Below are 8,029 nucleotides of genomic sequence, written 5' to 3'. Positions count from 1 at the left end.
AAATGTCAGTGAAGACACTTGCCAGAACATATTCCAGTCTTTGCTAGCAAAACAGTCCTGTAGCTTAGAATCTGCTTCATCTGACCACTTTTTTATTTATCTAGTCACTGGTGCTTCCTGCTTTAATTTTTGCTTGTAAGCAGGAATCAGGAGGATAGAAATTTCCTTTGCCAAATGGAGGACAAGGGAAAGATTTGTATGCGTCTCTGTGTGTGTTTTCCCTCTGGTTGCACATTTAACATGCTGGTAGAAATTAGTTAAAACAGATTTAAGTTTCCCTGCAATGAAGTCCCAGGGCCACTAGGAGAGCCGCCTCTGAATGAGCGTTTTCCTGTTTGCTTATGGCGGTATACAGCTCATTGAGTGCGGTCTTAGTGCCAGCATCGGTCTGTGGTGGTATGTAGACAGCTAAAAAAGAATACAGATGAAAACTCTCTCGGTAGATAGTGTGGTCCACAGCTTATCATGAGATACTCTACCTCAGGTGAGCAAAACCTTAGATATCGTGCACCAGCTGATGTTTACATATATACGTAGACCATCACCTCTTGTCTTACCAGAGGCTGCTGTTCTATCCTGCCAATGCAGTGTATAACCCAACAGCTGTATGTTATTCATGTCGTCGTTCAGCCACGACTCAGTGAAACATAAGATATTACAGTTTTTCATGTCCTGTTGGGAGGATACACATGCTTTTAGGTCGTCCATTGGCCAGTAGTACGGATGGCAAGGGCAGATTAGCCACTCGTCGGCGGATCCTCACAAGGCACCCCGATCTCTTTCCGCAATATCTTTTCCATCTCTTTCTCCTGCGAATGACGGGGATGAGGGCCTGTTTGGGTGTCTGGAGTAAGTCCCTCTCATCTGACTCATTAAAGATAAATTATTTGTCCAGTTCAAGGTGAGTAATCACTGTTATTTTTGGTCATAAGAGACGGAAGCAGCAACATTATGTACAAAATAATTTAAAAAAATGCAAAAAAAACAAAGAAAATAGCACAGCCATTCTCTCCGGCGCCATCTTATTAATGGAGTAGTCTACGGCTGCTTTTCTATGTTTCACACTTACTTCATTCTTCAATCATTCCTGTGTCTACTCATGCGTGCCTGACTTTGTATAAAAGTGGGGGTGCTCAATCTGCCGAGGGGTCCTCCGCCGCCCTTCCCCTGAACATTTTAGCGTTTTTTTAAACACATTTCCTGCAATTCTTTTTTATTAGGTTTTTGACACAATAAACTAAATTGAAAGAGTAGACTAGACTTGTTTTTCGGACTAGATTCCTAATCTACCACCTTCCCTCAAATTCCAACCCACAGTGATTGATTGACAGGTCTGAAACCCTACCAACTCTGTGACTCCCTGACAATCCCACCCACAGTGATTGATTGACAGGCTATACGGTTAAAGGGCTTTGTGCAGGACAGTCACATTCACCCAAATTACAAAATGACACAAAGTATTCCTTACCCTTAGTGTACACAGCCACAGAGCCAATAAAATACAGAATTTGAAGAACAAACATCAACGTGGCATATTAATATCTTGCAGTAAAACTGTAAATGTGACTTTAATCTCAAGAGAAGACAGGTTTAATGTTAAAAAGATGTGTGTATGAGGCCTGTTTGCATGTGTTTATTGTATATGTCACAAATAATACATTTGTGGGTGGCTGTGTGTGAAAGCAGGAATGTTTAGTAAATATTCTAATCACTCTAGTGAAATAAACAGTCACAAACAGACTCACATGCATAACAATGTATGTCCTCTGGCTGTGCTTGTCAAAATAAAGTAAACCTGTTTTTGACATGACAGCATTTATTTCTGTTCACAAAGGAAGCTCTGACTTAGGAAAGCTCCCGGCAGTGTGACAACATTAAGTTTGGCCTTTAAGATGTATGTCTGTTCTTCCCGTTGTGCCCCATAGCAGCTCTTGTTTTTCAGCAAATTATTCAATATCGACTTTGACACCATCATGCGGTTCAACCGTTTGATTAGTATGGAATGGACAACCTTAATATAACACTTTACAGACCTGAAAAAGTATCTGCGCCACTTGCCATCTCTGATAGCTCAGCATGATATGGCTGAGTCTACATAATTGTATACAGTTAACACCGTATCCGTATGTATGTGGACAGTGAAGCTAACATTTTAAATTTTGCTCTATATTCCAGCATTTTGGATTTGAGACCAATGTTTCATATGAAATGACAGTAGTTTCTATAGGGCAGAACATAATCCGAAACACAACCAAACCTATTTGCAATTTAGAGTGACATTCTTGATGTGTGCAAGGTAAATTGGACCAAATACTAAACTTTTGGCTACTTTACACCTTCCTAATATTGAGATGCACCCCCCTTTTGCCCTCAGAACAGCCTCAATTTGTCGGGGCATGGACTCTACAAGGTGTCAAAAGCATTCCACAGGGATGCTGGCCCATGTTTACTCCAATGCTTCCCACAGTTGTGTCAAGTTGGCTGGATGTCCTTTGGGTGGTGGACCATCCTTTTCACTAGATGTTGGAACATTGCTGCGGGGACTTGCTTCTGTTCAGCCACAAGAGCTTTAGTGAGGTTGGGCACTGATGTTGGACGAATAGGCCTGGCTTGTTCAATGGGGTTGAGGTCAGGGCTCTCTGCAGGCCAGTCAAGTTCTTCCACAACGATCTCGAAAAACCATTTCTGTATGGACCTCGCTTTGTGCACGGGGGCATTGTAATTGCAAGGGCCTTTTCCAATCTGTTAGAGGAAGGCCCTGCACAGAATTGTCTCGAATGTCATTGTATGCTGTTGCGTTAAGATTTCTAAGGGGCCTAGCCCAAATCATGAAAACTGTCCCAGACCAATATTGGCCTCCAAACTTTATAGTTGGCACTATGCAGTCGGGTAGGTAGCATTCTCCTGGCATCTGCCAAACCCAGATTTGTCAGTCGGACTGTCAGCACTCAGTGGCCCCTTTCTGTGAGCTTGTGTGGCCTACCACTTCCAAGCCGAGCCTTTGTTGGTGGCATCCTATGACAGTGCCTCGTTGAAAGTCACTGAGCTCTTCAGTAAGGCCATTCTACTATCAATGTTTGTCTATGAAGATTACATGGCTGTGTGCTCGATTTTATACACCTGTCAGCAACAGCTGTGGCTGAAATAGCCGAATCCACTAATTTGAAGGGGTGTTCACATACTCTTGTATAAATAGTATACATAAAGTACTTCCATTTGTAAACAGTAAGAATATATATGAAAATTCCATTAAATAATGTAAAAGCTGTCGCCTCATATGAAACATTTGATCTCAAATCATAAAATCCTGGAGTATAAAGAAAAATTATTATGTTTTGCTATATTGTCCAAATACATATGGTGTTGACTGTCAGTAGGTAAAAGGCATGTAAACAACTGTTACTCAAGAGTTAAATATTGTTGAATGTTGATGTAGAAAAGGTTCCTAATCTATCTACACATATCTGTGTATAAGTGTAGGTAGACAAAAGCACAGTGTGTGTTATGTGTTATTGGCCCACTGAGCCTCTGTGGTGATTGCTTTTTTTGCTATGTATACATGATAAAAGGTGTCTCGATGCCTTTTGAAAAGGTTCTGTTACTAGATTAAAGACAGCATTCAAATTCTACAGGGGATTTGTCATCTCAACTTTTTCTTGACTTTGACAACCATTTTATGTAGACAGTGGAAATGGTCCACCCACACAGACAGTGTGGTGAAAAAGACGCAACAGCATCTCTTCAACCTCAGGATGTTGAAGAAATTTGGCTTGGCCCCTAAGACCCTCACAAACTTTTACAGATGCACAATCGAGAGCATCCTGTCAGGCTGTATCACCACCTGGTACGGCAACTTCACTGCCCCCAAAGGCAGGTCTCTTCAGAGGGGGTGTGGTCTGCCCAACGCATCACCGGGGGCACACTACCTGCCCTCCAGGACACCTACCCCTCTCAATGTCATAAGAATGCCAAAAAGATCACCAAGGACATCAACCACCCAAGCCACGGCCTGTTCACCCAACTACCATCCAGAAGGCAAGGTCAGCACAGGTGCATCAAAGCTGGGACCGAGAGACTTAAAAACAGCTTATGTCTCAAGGCCATCAGACTGTTAAATAGCCATCACTAGCCGGCTACCACTCAACCCTCTACCTTAGAGGCAGCTGCCTTAAATACTGTACATAGACATGGAATTACTAGTTAACACTAGTCACTTTAATAATGTTTGCTTTCTGCTTTACTCATTTCATATGTATAGTTGAAGTTAGAAGTTTACATACACTTAGGTTGGAGTCATTACAACTTGTTTTTCAACCACTCCATACATTTCTTGTGAACAAACTATAGTTTTGGCAAGTCGGTTAGGACATATACTTTGTGCATGAATCAAGTAATGTTTACAACAATTATTTACAGACAGATTATTTCACTTATAATTCACTGTATCACAATTCCAGTGGGTCAGAAGTTTACATACAATAAGTTGACTGTGCCTTTAAACAGCTTTAAAAATTCCAGAAAATGATGGCATGGCTTAAGAAGCTTCTGATAGGCTAATTGACATAATTTGAGTCAATTGGAGGGGTACCTGTGGATGTATTTCAAGGCCTACCTTCAAACTCAGTGCTTCTTTGGTCAGAAAAAAAATGTAGACCTTCACAAGTCTGGTTCATTCTTGGGAGCAAATTCCAAACGCCTGAAGCTACCACGTTCATCTGTACAAACAATAATATGCAAGTATAAACACCATGAGACCACGCAACCGTCATAACGCTCAGGAAGAAGACGTGTTCTGTCTCCTAGAGATGAACGTACTTTGGTGCGAAAAGTGCAAATCAATCCCAGAACAACAGCAAAGGACCTTGTGAAGATGCTGGAGGAAACGGGTACAAAAGTATCTATATCCACAGTAAAACGAGTCCTTTATCAACATAACCTGAAAGGCCGCTCAGCAAGACAGATACCACTGCTCCAAAACCACCATAACAAAAGCCAGACTATGGTTTGCAACTGCACATGGGGACAAAGATCGTACTTTTTGGATAAATATCCTCTGGTCTGATGAAACAAAAATAGAACTGTTTGGCCATAATGACCATCGTTATGTTTGGAGGAAAAAGGGGGAGGCTTGCAAGCCTAAGAACACTATCCCAACCGTGAAGCATGGGGGTGGAAGCATCATGTTGTGGGGGTGCTTTGCTGCAGGAGGGACTGGTGCACTTCACAAAATAGATGGCTTCAGGAGGCAGGAAATTGAAGTGGATATATTGAAGCAACAACTCAAGACATCAGTCAGGAAGTTAAAGCTTGGTCACAAATGGGTCTTCCAAATGGACAATGACCCCAAGCATACCTCCAAAGTTGTGGCAAAATGGCTTAAGGACAACAAACGTGAATGTGTTTTTGCAGAGCATACCGACAACAAATCAGTGAACAAAGGGCTGGACATCGGGTCGCACCTACAAAATTAATGGTTGCCAAGAAAGCGGTTAGTTTTGCTCGATTCTTAAAATGTGTACGCAGCATTTGTGTGTTGGAGTCACACTGCCCATCCAACCCAGCAACCAGCCACACCAATGTGTTGGAGGAAACACCGTACACCTGGCCAGCGTGCACTGCGACCGGCCCGAGTCTCTAGTGCACTATGAGACAAGGATATCCCTGCCGGCCAAACCATCCCTAACCCAGACGACGCTGGGCCAATTGTGCACCACCCCGTGAGCCTCCCGGTTGCGACAGAGCCTGGACTCAAACCCAGCATCTCTAGTGGCATTGCGCTGCGGTGCTTTAGACCACTGCACCATTCACTCACCGGTAACATTTTTTGAATGTTTTTATTCTTTATTTTACCAGGTGAGTTTACTGAGAATACATTCTCATTTTCAGCAATGTCCTAGGGATAGTTACAAAACAGTAAAAATGCATCACTGAAAGGCAACTCCACCACACTATTAATTGTACAATGTGATGTCAGAGGGAAGCATTTTTTCAGGAACTTTCGTCTTGCATGTATTCATTAGTTTGGTGTGGATGTGATGAATATGAGGTTGAAAAGTAGTGGAATTGACCTTTAACATACTAAATATATAAGAAAGCAAGAATCCAGAATAGAATCATAAGAACCCCCCCCCCCCCTCCCCCTTCAAGCTAATTCTAACAGTGTAATTAATAGGCTTTCATTGTAAATAATAATGTGTTCTTAACTGGCTTGCCTAGTTAAATAAAGGTTAAATAAATAAAGAAAATAAATATGACTCACCACCTGGATTTGAAATTGTGGTTTTTACGTTGGATAAAAGTAGAGACTCAGAGCTACAAAATGGTAAATCATACACTGCATTTTTTTAGGAACAATGGGAAAGTAATTCTGCTTTGAAAGTTGATGAACTTGTAAACTCACTTTTGAGAAAAAGGCCTTTGAATATTTTGGTATCTCGTCGAGAGCTCTTCTTTGTCTACACCCATTCAGCATCGTTCACTTAGCCCCACCCATCTTGTTTCGCTCTTGGACTCAGAGCCCACACTTCATGATTTGTTTACCTCAGGATAACATGAAAACAGCCTAACCAGCTCTGCTGGCAAAATTTCATTACACTTTTTTGCCAACGTTTACTGACACTGGCACTGTTCACGTTAGCGTATGACATGTAGCTAGCTAGCTCGGTAAACAATGAACCTAGCTAGGTAAACAACGTGTAAGATCACACACGTCACGTAACATTAGCTAACGAGCCAGCCAGCTAACGTTAGCTAGTTAAACAACAGTGAACATATTGCCAAATCATGTCATTACTACCCTGCATAAAATGCTGGGAGCTAACCATCCAGGTTCAATGTTAACTAGCTAACATTAGGTTCTAACTAGTGAGCAAACGGTTCTGGGATATGAATAATAACGTCATACACATACCGTTAGCTAGGGAGCCATCCGCTGACATTAGCTAGCTAGCTAACAGTACACTCTAGCTTGAATTGAACTACTTTCTGTAAAAATTTGAAACATGCGATATCTGAAAATATAGCTAATATGAAACAGAAACATATGTGTTGTAATGCAGTAACACCAAGACGCACGGTCATCAAGACGTGCGGTCAATGCATGTCCTGCATGTTGGAGCTCGAAGCATAATATTTTCACTGTACCCTAGGGGTGCAGTCGGGGCCTGAGGGCACAGTGTGTTGTGAAATCTGTGAATGATTGTAATGTTTTTAAAATTATATAAACTGCCTTAATTTTCCTGGACCCCAGGAAGAGTAGTTGCTGCCTTGGCAGCAGCTAATGGGGATCCATAATAAATACAAATACAAATTTAAAGGACCCTGAGCTCCTGGAAAAGTGCTACATCTAGTTTTTTATCATTACTATCCTTTATTAGAAAAGAACATAATAGTGGCAATTGTTACGCTTGTACAATTCCTGTAGCTACAGTGAACAACAATAGGCAGAAATTGAATTGAGCCCATCCACCTTAATATTTCTATAGAATATTTGCTCTTAAATATGATACTGTATAATGCTGTAAAATGAGTACCAACACTTCAAGCACCAGCAGAGGCGGTCGAATTGAAATTAAAAGGCAAATATTATACACAGGGGCTGATTAACACTCATGAGTAAAAGCATGATCAGATAATATCTGACGTGAGCTGGTCATGTGTGGCTCAGTTGGTAGAGCATGGTGCTTGTAATGCCAGGGTTGTGGGTTTGATTCCCACTTGGGTCAGTATGAAAGAAATATGAATATCTATGCACTCTAAAATGAGAATTGCATTTTGAGCTTCAATGCAAGGCTTTCAATGTACCCCCAGAGCTGACTGGAACAGCTCCAGTGGATGTCTGCCTGTCCAAGCGATGTGCAAAGCAGTGCAGTATAAGGTGCTGACCGTGTTGGCAGAACCATTTCAACACGGATTGCTTCTAAATGGAAGCCAACTATTCACACTCAACATCAACAAAACTAAGGAGATGATTGTGGACTTCAGGAAACAGCAGAGGGAGCACCCCCCTATCCACGTTGATGGGACAGTC

The sequence above is a fragment of the Oncorhynchus masou genome, chromosome 23, assembly GCF_036934945.1.
Source record: "Oncorhynchus masou masou isolate Uvic2021 chromosome 23, UVic_Omas_1.1, whole genome shotgun sequence".
NCBI lineage: Eukaryota > Metazoa > Chordata > Actinopteri > Salmoniformes > Salmonidae > Oncorhynchus > Oncorhynchus masou.
This window is presented reverse-complemented; position numbering follows the sequence as displayed.